We start from the raw sequence: 22,924 nt of genomic DNA on the forward strand, positions 1-22,924 counted from the left end.
AGTGCTGGGTGTCCCTTCTTTTCTGGATAATGCCTATTTGCCTTAAGAAACAGCTAATTTTTTCTAGTTAGCTTCGGGGCAGCACACATGGCTGTGTGGCTGCTGACGGCAGGCTCTTGTTTTAGGGAAAAGAAAAGCCTTGTCGGATAGAGCCACTTTAGAAGAACAACCCCTGTTTTGGTCGTATGTTTTTGTACAAGCCATATTTTATGCTTGGGCGCAAAGCGTTATTTTCTTAGTCGTTAAAAGGAAGTATAAAGAGGGCAGAAGGCATGGGGGCAAGGGATTGTTTTGTGTATTTTTTCTGGGTAATGGGAATATATTTTGGGGCCAGAGCATGCCGTTACAGAACAACTCTGTGACAAGCAGCAGGATGAAGTTGCGCAGCCCCGGAGGTCATGCGGTCAGTTTGCAAAGGCCACGGGCTCCCCAGAGAGGCGCGGTCCCATACCACTTCCTTATGGGATAACAGGATGATGTGAGTTTTCCCCTGAAGCCAGCCAGCTCCTCTGGGTTTGATTTCCTCCGTCTGCTTCACAGTCACAGGAACATCCCCTCCAGGAGGACGGGCTCGTTGTAAGGACAGTCACCCGGAGGATGGTAGATGATGCTGGTGCATGCTCAGAAGCAGCTTTGCTGAAAGGTTTTTGAAGCCACTTCAAAACACAGCCTTCTCTAGGTCTAAGCACAGAAAGCGATAACCACCACACAAAGGTAGATCACTAACTCAAAAGGATCTTTTCCCAGAGAAAAATTGTTCTGAGGAACCTTTTCTTCTAAAGGAGTAAAGGTAGCCATTGAGCTGAGGGAGACCTGTCTTTCATTTGTGGACAGCTTCTGTGAATAAAAGGACTGTCAGCAAAAAATCTGGTCTATCAAAACCACTCATACACTCTTAATTTCTTTCCCACTATGCCTCTGGTCCAAACAATGCTGAAGCCATGTAAAAAAACAGAATTTCTTCAGAACAGCCCACAACTCCATCATCACATCTCCAGCAAAGTGCACTCTCATGACAACTTTTTGTTACATCTACAAGATTCATGCCAGTGTTAAACGAGGAAAACAATCCTAACGTAGGTTTGCTGGCTCATTAGCTGCGTGTCTGTAAGGGCACGAGTGACGTATGAGAGAAGCTAATTAGAACAGCTATTGCTGTGAGGAGTGAATGAGTACTGGTGGTCACACAGGGTGGGAGTGGGACTCAGGCAATATTAATATTGAGCTATAACTGGGATCTATAGATGCCTGAGCCAAGCATTAGCAACAGGCCCTCCCATATGTTGAGGGAGTTGTCAGCTGGTGAAGCTGGAAGAACAGAACAGGACCGAGAACTGGACTCAAAACATGGACGTGAATCCCTCACTGGTGCTCTCAGCTGAGCTGACCTGCGCCAAGCACATCTGTGCATTGTGAGGGGAAAGCTGTACAGACTGAGATATTTTAACCTGGAGCTATTCGGGAGCTGGTCTGGTCAGTGCTCTGCTCTAAAGACAGCAATTTTCTATCACAATTTCCTTCAAATATAGTTGAAACTCCAGGCAAATGAGTGTGACTATGCTGATACTATCAACATGATTAAAAAAAAAAAAGGCTAAAAAGACAGCAAAACCCAAACAAACTGGCTTTCTGTTGGAAAGCTGTAGTGCACCACTTGAAACCTTGGGAAAGACTTGAGTGATGCTCAGGTTTCTTCATCTGCCAACTCGCATGGCTGCCCTAGGTGCAGCTTTTACATGGTCTGTGTGGGGCAGAGCAGTGTCCCGTGGGGGGCACCTCATGCTATCAAGCTGTAGCCTGTGTGGGTGGTCTGCAGTAGTCATTACTGAAATGACACCTTCAGCAGGCATGCATGTTCACCTGTGCACATCACGGATCATTGTTTTTCCATCCGGTGTTTTGGGTCATTTTGGGAATACCTTCCCTTGTGGGCTCCAACTCTTTCTAATTTTTGCCATCTCTGAGGGATGTTTACACCGTGTTACAGTAAGAAGCCCTTAAATCTTCACACGCTCTCAGGCGGGCGTGCAGACGGTCCAGCATTATCAGGCTCCATTGTGCGGATGCTCGCATTTCTTCTCATTAGCGATGTGCGATGTAAAAGGCTTGCCTTGAGTTTCTTGAAGATGGCAGTAATGAAGCTCTGAAGAAATAGTCAGGGGACTGGAGCTAATTAAAATGCAGCAGGGTGTAGAAGTAAAGGTAGCAGCAGCTCGCTATGCCATGTCTCTGGCAATCAGCAGTCCCTAGTTTACCCACACTAATTGACAGGAGACGCAGCGCTACTGAGTGTGCACACAGCCAGCGTTAATGGAGTCAGCACACGCTGCTCTTCCTGCCTGACTTGTCTCATTATCGACCTTGAACCGGCAAAGGTCAGTTGATGGTGCTGCTTTCATCAGGATGACAGGTGTCTGAAGATCTTCTCTTTGTAGTATAATAATTTGGCAGTTGTCTTATCCTGTACGTGAATTAGTGGTCTGATCCTGAAGAGATGATGGATGAAAAAGACTGGCTCACCGTGGTGAGGAGCTGGGCTGTTGTGCATCTGAAAAAATAACAGGTACTGAAAGTCCTGGAGGAAGGAAACAGAACTACATTGCACATTTCCCCTTGGAGAAGATGGTGCCTGAAGAAGCAAACAGGCAAATTTTCACGAGCGGAAATGCAGTCGGCCCACCGTTAAAAATCGGCAGCTTGTTTGAGCTGATTATGAACACCAGGTGCACCGCTGGCACTCAGCAAATGTCTAATAGCAATAATAGCAGTGGTTGGGGCACCTGACACCTGCAGCAAACCACAAGTGACAGCCTTCTTGGGGAAACGTCTCGTCCAAAGGCGACGCAGTCTCTGGGAGATGATCATGATTGCACACCGCGCTGGGCTGCAGCTCATGTGTCCTCCTTTTTCACTCCTCTGGTACAGATGGTCTCAGCAAAGACAGTGGAGACTGACAGAAATACGTCAGCCATCCCACCATTCCGATCTGCCAACCCAGCATTTCGGAGCATTTTTAACGAATTCTGTGGCTTTTCCAAGAGAAAAAACCTGCGAGTCCTTTGGTTGGAAGTGGAGCTTGCTGGAGCCTGGGCTTGCATCTCCTCTCCACTCCTATTTACACCCATGCAAGATGTGTGTACAAATACACATGGCGGCATTTGGCAGCTTCTTTGTGGGCACAAAATGGGGTAAATCAGGACCCGGAGCTGGAGGGGTCCATATTTCCTGGTAGCACAGACAGAAAAGATCTCATTGCTGAAGAGCCGCAGGGAAAGCCTGGTGGGTTCTGAGAAGCTCCCAGTTCTGAAAAGCTAGACACTGTTTGTCTTGGTAAAATTAGGGAGGGAAACGTTCAAGCAGAAAGACAGTGGGAGCCCAGACATGCAAAGCGGCACCTGCAGAAGGGCTCCTTCAAAGAGGCAGAAGCTCCTGCTCCTTGTGGCAGTGCGGGAGGCTCTGGACCACCTCTGGCTCTGCCAAGGGCAAGGGGAGATGCTGATCCCCAGCCTGTGCTGCCTTTCCTGAGGAATGTGGGGTGTTCCTGAGGAATCTGGAGAGAACCCTCTCCAGAGCTGGGGAGAGGAGAACAAACCAAGCACAGCTTCTCCTTCCTCCACCTGCTGCTTCACGGGATCTTTTTATAATATCCCTCTCTGAAAGCAACCACTCTTTGCTGGCATAATTGCCAGAATATTTCTTCATTTATCTAAACTAAAGTATTGTCTGGGGAACAAACTAACTCTGTAACCTGCAAACGATTTATAGTAGCTCTTTTTTAAGGATGTTTGGAGAAAAAAATATCTGGGGCAAAATGCATCTGTGATGGTTGCAGTCCAGCTACAAAGGTAGATGAGAGAAAGCTATGTACCAGGGCAAGCCTAAGGTGACTGATAGGATTGTTCTTTAAATGGGGAAAAAAAAATTGTTATTGAGGCTTCCCAGTCTGACAAACTTTCTCAGCTGCTTCGGAGGTGATCACAAAGTGTTTGGGCTGCTCCTGGTCTCTCATCCTCCCAGTATCTGCACTGGTGCTGCAGAAACCCCTGGGCTTCCCACCATCCCTGGCACACAAAGGGGGTGTTTGCCCTCTGCCCTCAGCACTGTGTCCTTTAGGTTGCTGTCTTCTTTAGGGACAGAGGAGCAAGCCTCCGCCTTTGTGTTGGGTTGTGAAAGCAACTGCAAAGTAAATGCTAAAAAAGAAAAAAGAAAAAAAAAATGGTGTTTCCTAAGTGCATCCTGAGATCAATAAAGCATGCAAGGACGGGCTCCTGCTGTTCAGGGCTGCAGCAGCCTTTAACCTCAAGCTGGGAGGCCGGGAAGAGCATGTCAGGACTATGCTAAGTGGCAGCTGGTAGGAATCCTACATTAATGCAACAGGTAGTGCTCATGCATTTGTACCCAGCGGTCACAGGTTCAGGTTCCAGCTGTGAAGGGACTCTTGGGAGGTACCTGGCTGAAGAAGCATTACGTGAGAAAAGTCATGATAAAGGAAACTCTAGGAATTAAGGTTTTATGCCTGGATAAGCTCCTTCCAGTGCATTTATTTATTTATTTATTTTCAGAAGAGGATGTATCCCATTTTTTCCCCCCAGCAAGAAGATAATCAATAATAAAGGTGGTGAAAAATGCAGAATGACCATTTCCCTCTTGCTGGGGGAAGAGAGATGCTCCCATCCAATCTGAAGGCAAATGAGATAGATTCATGGGTCATTTCTTCTTGAAATGAAATGCTCAGCTTACTACTGCTGAAGCCAATAGCACAGTGGGACAAGAGTTTCTTTTTCCTTCCTACCAACAGAAAACATAACATGACAACTATGGCAAAGACATGGTTGTATTAGCCTGCTGGATCAACCTCAGTTCCCATTAACTCCCAGGTTATCTCTTTTCTTACAGAAAAATGTGAAGAATGAGTAAGGGGAGAAGCACCACACAAGTAACCTAGGTGTCTTCTTGTTGTCTTTGGTGGGGGTGATCAGCTAAGTCCCAAACCTTCCATACTATGGGGATGGCACTTTGCAGTATTACATAATTAATGCTCTAGAAGTTTCTAAGGATGAACATATTCAATTTAAAATGAAGTCACCTGGGAATAGTTGTGTCTCACAAGAGTGTTTGTGTTAAGACATTTGTATCAGTCATTTGAGATCTTATGTGGTTTGTTCCTGTCCTTGTGCATGCATGTGCAGGCAGGGAAGTCAGGATTGAAAAGCAAAGTGGCTCTGACAGGACAGTTTTCCTGAAGGGTATCGGCTGAGGTGTCCTCAGAGATCTGGTGCCAGTTCGTCTTCACTGAGGAGAGAGGAACAAGACCCATGAACAGTAAAGCAACTTGTGCAAAAGGAGCCAGAGCTCTGTAAAACACAACTGCAGCAGCTCTCCCACTGAATCAGATACACATTTCAAGCAGAAGCTGATTTTAAGGCTTAGATGAAACTGAGTTCAAAGCTAAACTGGGGCTCCCTTAGCTACCTTCAACTGCTCTGAAGATGAACCAGGGAGTTGATGTGGGGCAGGATGGGGATGACCAGCAGTGGGTGTTGTTTATACAGCCCCGGGTGCTCCTTTGCAGGAACCTGAGGTGGGAAGAGAGTCTGGAAAAGACTGGGAGTTGACTGAAAGGAAGGAGGTTTTGCTTTGACAGTCAGGACTTGGGAAGAGGGAGAGGGCAGTAGGAGGTTGCAGAGGAAAGGATGACTTGCTGAGGACACAGAATTTGGAAACGGAGTGCATTTTTTTCTTGATGTCTAGCTAGTGTGTTGCATTAATGCCACCGAGACTTGAGCAGGGAGAAGCCTTTTGATTCCTACATAAGCTCCCAAGAAACATGACAAAGTGGACAAAGAGAAGAGGCTTGGAGAATGCGAAAAAAATCTTTTCTCCTTCTTTCTGGCTTGCAGCTCTCTGGGAAAATGACTCTTCTGGGTTGGGAGAGGGAGGGTTGGCCATTCCTGTGCTAGAAGTTTCTCTTGCTCCAGAGCAGGCTCTTGGGGCAGGAACTGGTGGATGCTTCTCTTTAGCCTGTGTTATATGGAAAGTCAGACCACACGAGCATCAAGGTCCCTTCTGCCTTAAGTATGTTAATTGTTGTTCCTTCAGCTGTTTAAACAGGGAAATAGGTTGGTGTAACCTTTGCCCCTGTGTTCCCATCTCCCTTAGTGATCCTGATGTTTTCCCTCTTGTGGTTACCCCATTGGGTGTTGCCTTTGGCTGAGTGCTCTGGGTCACACAGCTTTTGCATAACATTTGTCTCTTACTAGAGGCAAGAAATTTGTTTCCGTGTTTCTGAGTGCAAATTGTGGAGAATTATTCCAGATGCAGGCTAAGACAGGAAGAGTGTCTCAAAACCAGGTTCAGTGAAAAAAATAAAATAAAAGAAAAGAAAAGAGGAGAGATCAAAACAATATAAAAGGAAATAAATTGGCATCACAACTCTTTGTGGATCTCAGGACTTCTGGAGGAGGCCAGGTGTCTTGAGGTTTCGGTTCAAACAGTGCTCTCACTTTCATCAGCTTTTCTTTCAGCAGTTAAGGGCCTTTGCTTTACAGGATCTCTTAGCTCCAGTTCATACAGTATCAATGAAAGGTTTAACTCTGAAAGCCTGTCACTTCCATCTCACAGCAATGCTGGTATGGGCAGATGTGGTCTGCTACTACCATGCTAGTTATGGAGTTATTGACTGTGAACATCCAGGAAATTACATTTGTTCAGGTGTGTTGCCTTGGGAGGTGAATCAACCTCTGTCCTTTAGACTGCTTGGAAATCCAGGTAGCACCACTCTAGAACGATGATTCTTTTTCCAGCTCCTCTGTCCTGTACCCTTCACCAGAAAATCTTGAATATGTCGTCCATCTGTTTTGCACCAACTTGGAGCAGCATGGATGTTTGTCTGAATTTTCATACTGTCCTTCAAGACAAGTGGCTGTGTTTTCACACTCTCCTGCTAGGCAAGGAACCATCCCTTGCCCTTTAGACATAGCTTGAAAATTCCCTTATCTTCAGAGATAATTGTCAATGTTTCTCACTAACTCTGTTCATATCATTTCTGATTCCAGCTGGAAATCAGTAAATCATGAAAAACAATTTATTTTCTAATCTGGAAGGAGCTTAGAGAAAAATATGCTGAGAGAAGGACTATGAGCACCATTCTTACAGCTTGTCTGTTTTAGTTTTGGGTTCTGTGTTAATTGCCTTCACCACTTCTTAGCAGAAATGTTTACTACTGCAGAAGACTGTATGAATTTAGCAAAAATATTTTTTCTAAAATATTATGCATTGCTTTATTCTGAAATTTTGTCTGATATACACAGCAATAGCTATGTCATAGTAAAGACAAGGAATGTGTAAGGAAAAAAATAAACGAAAGGAGACAGAGAAAGCAACCTGCATTGTGCTTCAGTGGTGTTTACGCTGTTTTGACCTGTGCTCAGCTCCAGGAGCATTGCTGCTGGTGATCTGCTGCAATGTAACAAGTCAAGATAGCAGGCACAGCCATGATGAAGGCTAGGGTGCAGTAGGAGAAGGAGTAAGGAAGTAACTTTCTGAGAATTCCACATGCAGAAATAACACTGAAGTTTTCTCTCTCTCTCTCTCTCTTTTTTTCTTTTTTTTCTTCTTTTTTTTTTTTTTTCCCTCTCATCACCCCTTAGACTTAACCAAAGGGAGGGGAAATATTAATGTTAGAAGTTCAGAGAATGGACTTGCCTGACTCCATGCAAACCTGAATTCACAAGATGCCAACACAGCTTTGCAAGTCCAACACATTTAGGCATTCTTCAGATAAGAATTTTTAAAAATATATATTTTTTTCTATTTGCCCATTGCTGCTTAGAAGCTAATACCAAGAAAGCAATTTTAGCAATTGATATATATATATATTTTAATCATTCCTTCACGTACACCTTTTTGTAGTCCAGATTTTCTTCTGCATTTCTTATTTTCAAGAGTTTTAGTCTATTATATAATGGCACAATCAAATCAAAGAAAAAGGTAATGCTTATTTTCTGTATGCTGCATTTGAATAAAAGTAAGGTCATGGCAGAAAAGCAGATGAGACCTAAGGAATACATAAATCATCTGAAAAACCTGTAAGAAAATTCTTTTTTAAATGGTTCAAAATCCTGAATGACTACAAATATTTTCACCATGAAAAGTCACTGATTTTTTTATAGGGATGTCTTATTTGTTTTCCAGATTTCAGATTTCTGATTCTTGTGGCTGGACTCTGCTTATGTCAAAATCTCCTTCGCTTTGGATATGTAGGTCTAGCAATCCATTTGGGTAGTCCAAAGCCACATGAAGTCAATAGAAGTTGTTTCTGTAATTGTAATCTGTAAAAGAGGATGTTTGTATACTATTCAGTGTTTTGGAATCGGATCTGTATTTGCAATGCAAAAAAAGTATCTAAGTCCCCTTTATACTTCATTAATTCTTCTAGTTTTATTAGTTTCTTTAGAAAAGAAGTTATCTTCCTTTTGGCTTAGTCTATCTTTCATAAGACAACCACTGCTATACCTGGATGCCAAGAAAACTGTGAATGTATTTTTCTGTGATAAATGTTTAAAGGAAATAGAAATAAGCATTAAAAGTGAACTGATTGGACTAAATAATTAAAGGAAGCGTAAGAATTCTCTCCAGTATAGACACAATGTTTGAGATTTGAAGAGGACCATTCAGTTTCAAAATAAGACGTTTCCTCTTTTTGCCTGGTTCTTGCAGTGCTTCTTGCTTGCTGCTGGAACTAGATGTAGAAGGATGGATATACTGGGAGGAAAAAAGACACCTCTGGGAAGCACTTCTTGGCTAACTATGAAGTGACAGGAAAATATACTTGTGAGATTATATCCTGGGGGTTTTACACCCTTAATCTATTTAAATTACAGAAGAATGCTGAGTCTTTGAGGGAGCTCATTGTGTCTCAGCCTATGAATTTCTCATATTCCCACTGCTACCAATAATCACATATGGAAAGAGTAGTTCTATTCTAAGTACAGTCTGATCTGAAGTTCATATCTGAGCTTCATCATTCATTTGCAACATAGCAGCCTGTGGCATGTTCCCCACTTTCCTGAAAGATGCCTGAAATGACTCCTCTTTTTCTGTTCAAGAGGGAAAACAGGCAGAGAGAAGAAGTAAAGGAAGAGATGCTTGGTTTCTCTCCATTACCCAGTGGCAAACATTTGTGTTCAGAAGTTTGGCTCTTTTCCCTCTAGCTCCTTTCCAAGGGAAGGGGAACTACCAGGAAGGGAAAGGAGAGTTACTTGTTCAGTCTGGTCTGTGTCCTATGGAAATGTGTGACTGGATTAAGTCTTCCCAACTATAAGCAAAGTAAAAAGCCAGCTGCTTTCATTTCCAGCCAGTCAGCCTGGCCACAGTTCAGTTCCAACAGAAATACATCTTCTTGTAGGGGAAATTAACAACAAGATATTGACTGTGTTTAAAATATTATAGACAGAGTACAGAACAGCCCTTAGTAAGGAGACTATATATTCCAAAATGGTGTAGCAATTTCTTTGCTGTTGTGGCAGACACCAGAGAGATGATGGCTTGACCTTTCGGACAATGGTGGTCCAGCAAAGAGCCATCACAGCTATGGTGTGTCTTTCCCTCTGTGGATTTTAGTGTGAGCATGGTTTAATTTGTTGCTGTCCACCAGTGTTCTCTTATAGCAATCTGGAGAAAGGAAGTCATGTCACAGGAGTTACCTTCTTGAAGCTCTTTCTGAAATCAGCGAGGATGGAAAGTAGATCTGTGTCTCCAAGAACCAGTCATAGAGAAGGCACTATGTAGCTTCCAGTTCTGCCACGACTACTATGATATCTTGATATCTCTGCCTTTGCTAGGCCCCCTCATTAATTCCCGAGAGCCTGTTGTCTAATACACATTCATCGCGAATGATAATGCACTAACCTTAAGGTATGAAGGAGGATTACATGAAGGATTACATGAAGGAAGGTACATGAAGGATTACGAGAGAAAGGGAGAGAGAGGGAAGGAATAGTTTTGCTGTGGGCATTGATGCAGGTGTGGGGCAGTGACCCTGTTGCTGTCATGAAAACTCAAGGGTCTCATTCCTGTGTTTAGACAAGACCCCAGCGACCAACAATAACTTTTTTTTAGGGGGGTTAACTGTGAGCAGAGCGTCGCTTTCCATTTATTCTGTGTATGGGATGGTTTAGGCACAAAAGCTGGAGAGGACAGGTTTTAGGTATAATATTGCTTCAGTGCCCAGGCAGGGGGTAATCCAGCCCCTGCCTTCAGACAAATTGGACTTGTGTGGGGCTGGATGCCCAGCTCTTTGAATCTTCTTGGCCCCATCTCCCTGGGCTGCTGCAGGCTTCTTGTCTCTGATCAGTCGAGGTCTTTGCTGAAAGCTGTTCCCCATTCTCCTGCATGGAGGAATCATCAGTATGTGTCCTGAGGTGAGTGAGATATTGCTCAGATTTCAACTTCACTCCTGTGTTATGAATGCAATTTGTTTTCTGCTGAAGATTTTGGAAAGTAGATCAGACCATCCTTTAAGAAGAGCTATTACAAGGCTAAAAGAATTCCAGCAAGGAAGATGGTAACATCATTCAGCAAAAAGGGATCCTTACCGGACTCTCCATTACAACCATGCAACTTCACTAAAAGCAACAGAGCAGCGTTGGCATAAGAAATGGACAGTGCTGTCCATTTAACTTTTGAGGCTGGCAGGAGCTGAGCCAAAGATTTACAGTTGTGGATATAAAGTGTCAGAGTTTGGATTAGACCTCTTCCTCTTTTCCATTGGGATGCTCAGGCAGTTGGTCATGACTTTCTTATGCTCAGCGATACTTCACCAGAAAAAAAAAAATACAACAAAAATGCAGTTGATGTCAGAGCTGCTGTGAGCTGGATGGGGCCAGGCAGAAACTCTGCCCCTTTATCTTAACCTTTATCCATTTGGGGACTTTATTCTTTGAAGAGGAATATCTCGCTTTTCCATTTGCTGTATGATGATAAAGCTATGAATTGCCTCCTTTGCTCTGAATTTTGAACAGTTCTGTTTTTTTTTAAAGATCACCTTTCTTCTTTCCCTTCTGCTTTCACTTCCCTCAAAGTCCCCTGGCCATGATGAAATAACATTGGGCACAACCCAGGGAGAAAGAAGCAGTGCTGAAGTGTGTGTGTGCTTTGTGGCTTTCCTGTGCTTTTATTTGGCACTGAGCTCTCCACGCAAGAAGAGAATTAAAATGACATGGAATTAGATTTATTTTTTTCTCCTCAAAGTTTTCCATCCTGAACTCCACTAAACAACTTTATTTATTTTTTTTTTCTGGAGTTGTCTCCCTGAGGACAAAGCCTATGGGCCGTACAGGATTGAATGTTGCGGTACTGCAGCATGCGTTGAAAATCATCCTAGCACACACTTGGGGGCAGTTGTGTTTTTCTGCGATTCAGTCAAGCAGCTCTCTGAACTAGGAATCATTATCTTCAATTCTAATGGCTAACATGATGGCTAACGTGACAATTTGGGTGATAGTTACCTCTTGCTGCCTCGTGTGAATGCTAGATAGTTACCATACATGTGTGCCTGCAAGAGCAATTGCCTATTTTTTCCCTCTGGTGTTCACGTACAGCTGTCAGAGACAGGGAAAAAACTTCATTGTAAAAAAATGTGTAAACAGTTCGAATGTGGTGAAAGTACTTATGGCTTTGTATAAGCTGAAAACAATATCAACCCATGACTCAGAACAAAAATACGAATCCTAATTCAAAGCATGTACATTTGCTAATAGGAAAAACTGAAAGCTGTCAAAGGGAAAAAAAAAAAAAACAACAAAAAAACAGAGGCCCAAAAGAAACTCGGAAGAGGCGAGGGGAGCAGAGGATCAGCCAGAGAAGACTCATTTTGCTGCACAAAGCCCACTCCTGCTGTCGCTGGCCCAGCTTTCCTGGCTGGGAACTCTTGCCTGACGGGCGACCGCTGGCTGCTTGTGCCGCTTCCTGGGCACGGCTGGGGTTTGCTCCCCGCTGGCTGTCTCAGGGCTGTTCCCTCCTCCATGGCAGTAGTAGCAATGGCAGGAAACTCGAAGGGAAGGCACTAGCTTCAGGCAAGAGCTGACCCAGGCTACCTGCCTGCAGCTGAATGCGCTGGTGCTTCGTGAGGCAGGGAGCTCCCTGGGTGCTGCAGGAAAGGTTCCTGAGTTCAATCACACCTCCTTCTCCTTTCCCAAATTCAGTAGAGGGGCGGGGGTTATAAACTTGCAAACAGCATCAGCCCCTTGTGCCTGTGCCTGGCCTGCTCAAGTTAATTCATTTTTTGGCTCATTGCATTTTCTGCCCCATTACTAATTGCCTCTTGGGCTCTACTCATTGCCAGGGTTTCCTGTGACCGTCACAACAACACTAAATAAATGAACAAAATAAAAAGCAAGCCTTCTTCAAGGGCCTTCCCCAAGCCTTTTTCTTGTGTTAGTATTCCAACTGCGCCCAACAGGTAGGCATCTGCACTTATGTTATCTGTATTAATTAGACTGTAATACCCTTGGCACAAGACAAGGACAGGGACGCAAGAGAGTCTCTCCTGCAGCTCTCTGATAATTTATACCAACTGAAAGTCGGCTGCAATGTCTTTCTCTAGTGCCACGTGTACCAATAGTGATGCATAAATAAGATTAATTTTTATTAGGCATTTTCCCTTCCTTCCAACTAATTAGCCCCTTCTCCACAATATCTGAGCCCTACACAGTATTTAATGAACTTTTCACAGCAAACTTCAGAGGCAGAATTACTATTATTCCCAGACAGGCTGGGTGTGTTGCCCATGGTGATGGGAGAAGTCTCTGATGGAGAGAAACATGAACTCAAGTTTCTCTTCCTCAAGGTCTATGTTTGTGCTCTAACCACTGAACCCTCCTTCTGGTGTTTGTTGCTCCCTGGTTCTACACACCTGTGTCTTGTGCTGAACTTACATAAATACTTCAGGTATAAAACCTAGTGGTAGCAATGATCTGTTCTCTGTATTAGGTTTCTTATCCTTGCAACATCAACGTTTCTTACAATCAGAGGGAAAAGGAAGGGAAACATGACTGACTTCAGGGATGAACTTGCCATGTTTTTCATTACAGCTGATTATTAATATAATCAGTTCAGTAGCAGAAGTACTACAGTTTTTTAAGCTCAACATGGATTAAGCCCAAGGTTTAGCCTTGGGCCTTGCTTGACAAGACTCTGATGGATCCTCATCCCGTGTTCCTGTTACTGTAATGGCAGGGCAGGTTTCATTTTGCAGCCATTAGTACTTCGGTAATCAAAGCTCCTGCCATCCTGCATGCTGAGTGGTGGTGAGGGAGGGTGCTGAATCCACGTGATCCCAAGACCAGAGGATGGGCAGGAAGACTGTCCATAGGGTGGCACATAGCAGATGCTAGGTGCACTGGGGCTCTGGTTAGCCCTCAAGACAGGATGCAGGTTTGGTCAGAGCAGAGCTTTTTGTCCCTGCTGCTCTTACGGTGCTGTTAACATCATGTTTGGAGCTACTTTGGGAACTTGCACCATTGCCAAGGTCTTCACTTTGCTGCATTCTTCTGGTTAATAGAAATATTTAGCTGAAGCATGAAGGCATTGTATTTCCAAAAGGAAAACACACAGAAAAAGGTCCGATCTTTTTTTTCTTTCTTTGGGCCTGATTGTCTCTGCTTGTTTATGGCTGCCACTAATTTGCTCGTTTGCTTGCTGGAAAATAGCTAATTAAAACCCACTTCAGCTAACAAGCTGACTGGGACCATGCAAATGTCACTCTCTGCTGTCTGCTATTTTCGTTTATACTTTACATTATTAGTGTTGTTTTTCCTCCCTCCATAGTAATAAACGCAAGGATAGATTTAGTACCCTCTTCACAGGTGTGTGCTTGTACATCAGCACATCATCCCGAGAAAAGTGCTGCTGTTTTACTGCACTTCAGTACTTTGAGTGTTATTACCCCTGACAGTTAATGGTTTCAGACTACACTGCTTGTTAGCACTAGATTCTGAACAGCTTCATCTATCTTTTTGTTTTTACACTGACTGGTCACATTAAGTATATGTGTCTGAGCTATTAGTCCCGTCTGTTCATTGCATGCATTTCATTTGGTGAGTTTTTTCGCTAAAATTAGTATGTATGTCATCCATATACTTCAACACATCGACTTTTGTTATAATTATGCTGTCATCATTTTGCTTCCACACACTTGCTAATTTATTGTAGCTAAATTAGACCTAATATTAGCAATTTTGCAGCTGTTCCCATAGACCACGCTCAGCCATATATTTGTACATTGTTTGGTAATTGGATTTGAGGGCTCAGGAACGGACTACGGCACTTTTTAGAAACAAGGGAAAGATTTGAGGAAATGGGAGAAAAATAAAAAATACAAGCCCCAGAAGAGGCTTCAGGGGTGAATTTCTAGAGCCAGCTTAAAAGGTTTTCACATGGCCAAACAAATCAGCGAGTTAGTGTACCAGATCACAAACTTTCTAAAAGGCATGTCACATTCAAGCAGGGGATTAGTCATCCCCCCTGAATATGCTTTTTAATTTAACCGGGACTGGACCATGAAAAATCCCTGGAGACTTAAGGAGGGTCTTGGGAAATGGTTCTTACTGCAGCACATTAGAAATCTCCAGAAAAGGATCTTGGCATCAGAGGAGGATAGTCCGAGATGATTTCTTTAGGTTGAACTGTGGGTAGAGATGAGGGAAGGAAAATGGTTTCATTTAGAAGTGCTAGTTGCCCATCACTGGATACTGACACCCACCTCTTGCTGCTTAACCATCAGCATTATTTGCTTAACTTCAGCTGATCTCACTCAATGCAAGCAGAGAAGAATTTGTTTTGTTTTGTTTTGCTTTTCTTTGTTTTATTTTATTTTATTTTATTTTATTTTATTTTATTTTATTTTATTTTATTTTATTTTATTTTATTTTATTTTATTTTATTTTATTTTATTTTATTTTATTCATTTTTAAATAAGAAGGTAAAAATCAGGAAAGCAGAAGCTCTCATGCATCCTTCCTGTGGACGGGTTATTTTATTATCCAGTGGGTACAACTCCAACAAACAAAATTATGAGAGCCCACTGTTAAATGTTACAAGGCCTTTTTGTAAAACCCTTGGCCTTTTTGTAAGTAGTTTTCTGACATGACAGAAAACAAAATTGTGAGAGAGACTGTTAGACTGACACCACAGAATCAGTTAAGTTCCTAAACCAACAAAAGAAACTTAATCACTGAAGAGCATACCCTTAACCAAAATGGAGCTAAATGCTCTCTGCTCATGATACATATCCACCTGCTTAATAGTAATATTGTAATAAAATACAGTGCTACTGGCAGATGCACACACAAGTTTAAAAATAAGATAGTGAAATTAACAAAAAAAAATAATAAAAGGGTATTTGCTCAGCTCTCATCTATAACATGGAGTTCTTTCCAACTCACTGCAAGCTGTTGCAGCAGGCTGCATTCTGCTCTGTTTCTCCCTCGGCCAAAGCTTAATTTCTGTTTGGAAAAGAATAGAGCAAAGTGACCTGCCAAAAAGTAGAGCAGCATAGGCCAAGTCATGTAAGAATTCAGGCCCTACAACTGCCTTGTGCAGGAAAGGAACTTGAAGGCCAAGAGCCAGGCAATTTAACACATTTTAAAATGATTGCAACTCATAAAAAATATTTAAAATAAATACAGTTTAAAACAACTCCCCCCTCCACACACACTCACACACATAACACCAGTAATAACCAAATGCTTGCCAGATGATATTCTCTTGTCCTGACAAAGCCTTTATTATCCTTCCGTTCTTCCCAAATGTCAGGAAAATGGGTGCGTAGGCCTTGCAGCAGCTCGAACATCTACTGGATGCAGTGATGGAGAAGTTGGTCATTTGGCAGATGTTTCCAGGAAATGCCGTGACCATGATCAGCGCATCTTACAGAAAAGAGGGAATTTTGTGCTTTGTTCATTTTTATTTACTTATTTATTTATTTATTTTTATTTCATGACAAAATTTCTTCTGGGCAAACTTCTTTTGGACTCCTTGATGTAGGGACCCAAGCAGATCAACCTCTTTCTTGTGTCTATCATTGGCACTCTTTTCCCCATTGCACAGTCCTAATTTTGATGTGATTTCTCACCCTCTGGTCTTTTCCTTCAGGGCGTGAGTGGATGTGTACAGTGGCATTTTTATCTCTTTTTTTTTCTCCGGTCATTCACAGTTATGATTCATATTGCTGAGCAGTGTAGAAATATGTGTGCAAAAAGTACTTGTAGAGGAGATCAGATACATTAAAATATACATTTCAAGGTAAGCAGGAAAAGGAGAGATTTGGCAACATTAAGTCTTAGCTTGTATATACTCTTTATTATTTTTTTCAGTACTTCACTGTAACATCTTTTCCATCAAGCTGCTAAAGACCTACTAAAAGGGTACAAAATGGAGTCATTAGCAGAAACTTGTTTAAGGTCTCCACACACATATGTGCTCTTCAGGTAGCTGGCTGGGCAGTGCTGTGAGGCTCTTATTTGGAAGCTGGAGCAATAAATGTCATGTCAGGGGCCAACTGTCTGTAATCACAGTTAGCAGGTTGAACAGACTTGTGAAAATATTTTCTTTATGTGAAGGGAGACGCTGCACACTTTGCCACAGCAGAAGTTGCTAAACCTAATGTAATATGACAAGTCCTTTGGCAACAAAAGCCACATTTAATAGACACACTGCCTGTGAAATGGGAAAGACAAAGGCAGTTTTCCACACAAATGTCATCTCCTCTCTTTTGCACTATCCCTTGCCTCACCCTGCTCCCACACCCTTTGTTTCCCAGGTGACATTGGACACACAGTGTGGTCTCCTTCTACGTCATCCTCAGCCATGTCCTCTTCCAGGTGCCCTACAACCTGGCCTTTGCCCTTCCACAGTCTTGCTAGTGATGCCCACCTTAATACGCCACCCTTGTGCCTAGAAATCCAACTGGCAGGGCAAGGGGTGCCCTTGGGCTGGGCGTTGCTCCGCTGGGAGGAGATTTGGCATGGAAGGGACCTGGCACACCTGGTGGATCCCCAGGAGCCTCCTGCCACCCTGCAAATGGAGGGTACCTCTTCCACCCATCTGTGGCAGCTCACAATGAGATTTCCTTACCAGCTGGGCAGTCAGAAAGCATCCTTGAGTCAAAGGAAAGAAGGTGAACCAACGCTGTCCCTGTGCAAACAAGAGTGGAGCGTGAACATACCCTCAGCCCTCCTCTGAAGCTTTTCAGTCTAATTCTCCACTGGTCGATCTGGTGGAAGAGGGCAGTGAAATGTGACCTGAGTCAGAGGTCTCTGCTTGCAGTGGTGTGATAGTGTTTTGCACTCACTCTGCATTGATGTAAATGATTGCATGAGGTGTGAGGCAGTGGAGAATCAGGTTCACGAGGGCTTCTTGCAAGACGGCAAATCATTAATGACTGTGCAACGTGAGTGCAACAGCAGTAACAGTGAAATCAAGACTTCCCTATGCAAAAGAGTTATTCAGTCACTGAACTAACAAGCCAGCAGTTTGAAAAGGAGATTCCCGTATAAAAGTTCCTACCAGCACACAGGGTGTTTTCTGGAGTGGCACTGCAGAGAATCAGAAGTTATGCATTTGGGCCAGAACATCTTCAGTACCAACATACGTTCAGGTGAGAAATAAAAGGGGCCCATCAAGAGCTGCGGTTCTCAGCTTTCCCCTTCCTAAGAATTATTGCTGTGCCTCATGGTGACTAGCAACAATACTTGAGGGCCTACAGGGAAGTGCAGCCCTCATCAGTTTACCTATCATCCATTCTTCCCTATCTATCTCTGCAGGACTTCTCTCCCCTTTGGCAACCTCCTTTTTCCTCAGGGGGCTTTGGGTGGCCAGCTATAGACGGAGGCTAACTTCATTGATCAGTGTAGCTCAATAGGGACAGGCACAGGGGCTCACAGTTGCTTTCTGGTCTTTTTTTTTTTTTTTTTTCCATTGAATGCTCAAGGATTCAATCTTACAGAAAAGCAATAAAGAAATAAGAGTAAGCGAAGGATTTTAAAACTACTGCTACCTTTTCTTTCTTTCTTTTCTTTTCTTTCTTTCTTTCTTTCTTTCTTTCTTTCTTTCTTTCTTTCTTTCTTTCTTTCTTTCTTCTTTCTCTTTTCTCTTCTCTTCTCTTCTCTTCTCTTCTCTTCTCTTCTCTTCTCTTCTCTTCTCTTCTCTTCTCTTCTCTTCTCTTCTCTTCTCTTCTCTTCTCTTCTCTTCTCTTCTCTTCTCTTCTCTTCTCTTCTCTTCTCTTTTTTTTTTTTTTTTTCCCAACAATTTGGCTTCTTAATGAGGCAATGTCATTAAGAGGATAGGAACAAAGCATCTGTGAGGGCGTATGAAGGGAGGGAGGTCAAGAAAGTCTCTGCAGCAGGATGCCAGGCTGGCATTTCTTACTCTTGACTCATTCTGCTACGTTACTCCACATGGAAGAATGCATTAGCAGTGACTGGAAAAGCAAGCATAGCATCCCTTGAACTGCAGATCGTCTCTACGTTGCACTGACTATAATAGGTAGACGAGTTGATTTAACAGTGAGAGTGTATAGTGTATAATGCTCTATTTCTTTAAAGCTGTTGCAGGGAAAATCAACAGATAAATTAGAAAAGAATTCGGGCACAAGCATAATCAATGGGAAAAGTAACAGATTGGTACTCGAGGTAACAGTGTTTGTTTGACTTAAAAGAATGATTTAAGGATACTAAGGAATAAAATCACAAGCAACGTACATTTTCCTCCAGGTTTTATCTGATATCAGGCTTTGCTGTCTCTGTTTTAAAATCAGGGTGCAGACATTTCCAGCTTCCTCTTTTGTCGCAGTCTGCTCACCAGACTTCCAGGCTCACTCAGGAGCACAGCGTGTTGGTCCCCCACTGCTTGCACCTACGCCACTTTCTGTAGCTCATTCAAAGGCCAGTGGTCTACAGAGTTTGACATTGATGCAGGGCAAGGTTTGTATCAAGGTGTCTGCCAGCAGTACATCAGTGCAAGATAAAGCTGGAAAGTGCAGGAATGAATAGATGCTTGAGCTGATTCATATTTAGATCACATCACCCACTTATAACATTATTTTCACCATGATAGCTTCTTAAGCAGTTTTCAACCTCTTCTCGTAGCCCACAGCTGCACATTGGAAATGACGTTTTCAGAATGGCTCCTAGTCACTTTCAATGGACACACAGATTTATAGCCTGTGCTGCAGAGGTAGTATTTTTTGCTAACCTCACTTTGCTTCTTAAAGCTCAGGTGGACCCTGGAAACATTTCACGTTCTTTACTGGTTAAAGCAATAGCATTAATGTTGCCATCCTAATATTTTAGACATCTGCAACTGTATTGTTTTTACCAAAGGAATGACATTCGTTTTAGATATCATTTCTGTACATAAATGCATAACAAATTGTTTAGTGATACTAGGGTAGTAACTGTTTTTTTCCTAACAAACCACCCAAATGACTGAACCCATGTAGTTAATTAGAATCGATCTCGCATTTTAGCACCAGGAAGTGCATAATGGAAGATAAGATTGATTGTAACGTAGGATCACTTCATTTAAAGACTGCTAATAGGCTAAAATGACAGAACCAATCTAAAATTATAATTTCAGAATCAATATAATTTTTATAACATTGTCAAATCTAAAAAATTAATCTAAATTTATGCTGTGAAACCAGCAAATCCTTCTTAGCTATTATAATGAAATGAACCAACATTTTATCATATTACTTCTTTAAATAGAAAAAAAAAAAGCTTCTTTATTGGCGTGGTATTCATGGCAGCAGACTAGATAACCAGGCTTTCAGTTTGGGAGGTATCTCTTCATTTCCTGCTTGGGGCGAGAGTAGGAAGGAACTTTAACCTTCCCTCTTTCCATCATAGACCCGTTTTTCTACGTTATTAAACCACCATAAAAATGCGAGAGCAGGCTTCATTTCAGAAGAGACCAGGACCAGAAGGAGACTAGCACTTCAGGAAGGAATTCAGGTTTGTTAACAAAGCTGTAATAGAAACATTGTCCTCCTAGTTCTGCACTGTGCCCTCAGAAAAGACATGGATCCAGCTTCTCCAAAAGAAAAGGACAGTGGCGGTAGCTTAGAGACCAGCATTTTTCTTTCCTCACTTACTCATTCTGAGAGTAGGGCCTGACTAACAACCACACTGCCAATACTGATACCAAGGATTTTGGTGTGTTCTGCCACTGCAGAAGCCAAAAAAAAGCTGTTAGCACAGCTTCATGCACATTGCTGTTTTTTTGAATGTCAGGTGTTCAGGTTGTTCTACCCTTCCCCATCCCTCTCCTTGTTTTTTTTTTTTTTTTTTTTAGTAAAGAAAAAAGTAAAGAAATTACTTTCTCTGCAGAACTCATAGTGACTTATCTCCTGTAAGTTCATAACCACTCTTGTATCCCAAGATGTATGGTGGTCAGTGGTCAGAAGAGTTCCCCCGCTGCTTCCAGCTGCAGGGCTCACCTAGGGCTGTGGACCATGCCTCTTCCACTTGACCTCCTTGACACTTGCAGATCCCCTGGGAGCTTTAGCAGCCCTGGCCACTGCAGATCAGGGCTCTTTGCACTCTTGAGTCCCCCTTGAAGCCCCTCATGTCCCTCCCAAAGAGAGCTGGAAGCACTACTAGGGGAGAACAGCATTGCTGCTCTTCAATAACCTCTGAGTAGAGTCAAACCACACTCAGAGTAGTCCCTCACTGTGAATTACTTCTGTATGCTTTTGAGCTGATATTAATGTCATTGGTAGTAGCCTTGTCTTCAATGCTTTACATTGCCTTAGGATGAAGCTGTTCTTTCCGGTGGTAATTGCCCTGTACAACCTTCTTCCTCTTCATGGTAAAGTCCAGGCTAATGGCAGAGTTTCTTTGTGAACTCACAAGTACATGTGAACTTTTCTTTCAGGCAAAGCAATTCCCTGGCCCCTGCACACAGGAGCAGCAGTGATGCACAGGCCAAGCCCATCCTGAATTCATTTTGCAGTGATCTGGAGGTGAAGCTGAGCATGTCTGAGCGGGACCTGCACACAGGAGCTGACCCTGAGACGGCAGTAATTACTACAGGAGAGAGCTGGAGAACACATGTACCGAGACCCCAAAGAGCACTTTGGAGAGCTTTGTGTTTCTTGGACGTTTAATATATTATAATCTGATTCGGCACAAGCCAGTCTGGGAATAAAAGAGAAATGCAGAAAGACTAATGATTTGAAGCGCAGGGGGAAGTGGAAAGAAAACAGCACTTCTAAGTGCATTTTTTTTCCTTTTATGCAAGATCTGACTGGGACCAGGCAGAGAGAGCAAAGAGCTTCTGTGAGTTAACACAGAAGTGAAACAGTACATTAAAGAGGCTTTATTTGCTCTTTAGAGTCTTCTTTTGATTTTTAATATCTCTGAGACTTGTCAGGGAGAAAATGGACAAAGACATCAGATTCCAGGTCTTGAGCAGAGCTCCAGGACTTGAGACTTCAACAAAATGAAAAAAAATCACATCCAGAAAAAGTTAATGACCTTACCCTTAAGTGCTGCAAAACAACAACCAGAAGCAAACAGGTCCACCTGCTATGGAAGTCTCCAGTGCTGGCTAGACCAGTGCTTCAGGCTGACCCTGGCATACCTCTAAATTTCTGGTTGAATTATTTCATCTGGATCCAGAAAGGAGGTGAGTGTGGAGTAAGCCTAGTTTAGAGCCCTGGGCCCACAGCCTGTGTCCAGGTATCTGTGTCCAGATGCTGGTTGTAGGTGTTAGGGAAAGAGATATCAGGGGGCTTCCTGGCTCTACCAGGCCTTGCAAAGGGTGTGGTCTTGGTTCAGTAGGCGTGTAGCTGAAAAGCCCTGAAGCTACTTCAGCTTGGTAGCCAGGAGAGAACCTCAAAGTCTGCAAGAACCCTGCAGAATGCAACGTTTACAATGGAACATAAAGAAAACAGGTGCTTCTGCTAAGTCATGCCAGACCATGGTGGAAGCAAGCAGTCTTTGGAAACACAACTCCATTTGAAAGCAGCCAGGGATCACTGCAAAGTGTGGACATCTATTGGACATTTATTTTCTCATTCTTTTCTACGTATTTTCCATTGATAGCTTTGTGAGGAACAGGCTGCACTACTGTAGCCTAGAGACTGCAAAAATGTTGGCTGTCTCTAAACAACATAGGCCTTAATTTGAGTCAAGTATGGGAAAACTTGCGCTTTCATAATTATGGGTGGAATTCATTGTGATAAAACATAAAAGCAGCTTGTATTTCTAGGTTAAAAGTCACTAGAGTAAGTTGTTAATTTGTCCATATTTACAGTCTGATTTAGGATAAGGAAGTGACTGCCATGAAAAGAATGCATAGAGAATACATTGAGAAGATTAGCTATTTTTAAGCTGTTGATTTCTGCTGAGTGTGAATCCTATGTCCATTACTTAATCTGCAAGACTGCCACCATTCTTCCCAGTGAGGACTCCCACACATATCCTGTTTTCCACATTTCTGCGAGAACATCTGTTTGTGGTTCCTCCAGCAGATTTTGAAAATATGAAAGTCACTCACGACGGGGTTTTCCACCGTGACCCAAACCTAAGACTACCCAGTCCAGAAGAGGACCAAGTGACTTTCACCACCCAGAGAACCTGGATACATCTACTGCAACTTATGGTTCTAAAGGTGGAAACTGAAGCAGGATAAAGTAGAAATGACCCATTGCTAAAATGAGGATTGTTGAGACCTCAGCAAAAATAGGCTGCCTTTTCCAGCAGATCCATCAGAGTAAGCAAACAGGAAAGATGATGGTCTGCTCCATCCCACCCATCCTGTTACTGGTGTAGCAACCCTGCTTGGATCCTGACTTCTGCTCATGCCCCTGATGCTTGCCTACATATATGTGCATTAAGAACATCAGGAAAGGAAGCAAAAG

The 22,924-nt window shown here is 42.9% G+C and overlaps 1 long non-coding RNA gene across 1 annotated transcript in view; it reads left to right on the forward strand.

Annotated features, from left to right (window-relative positions):
* Positions 1–22,924, forward strand: part of LOC308190919 — a 119,978-nt gene that overhangs the window by 27,884 nt on the left and 69,170 nt on the right. Inside the window, exon 4 of the long non-coding RNA XR_013947569.1 lies at positions 20,935–21,687. This is a non-coding gene — a long non-coding RNA (uncharacterized lncRNA). The remainder of the gene's footprint in view (positions 1–20,934; positions 21,688–22,924) is intronic.

This window comes from Anser brachyrhynchus (genome assembly GCF_964034855.1).
Source record: "Anser brachyrhynchus genome assembly, chromosome: 2".
Lineage (NCBI taxonomy): Eukaryota > Metazoa > Chordata > Aves > Anseriformes > Anatidae > Anser > Anser brachyrhynchus.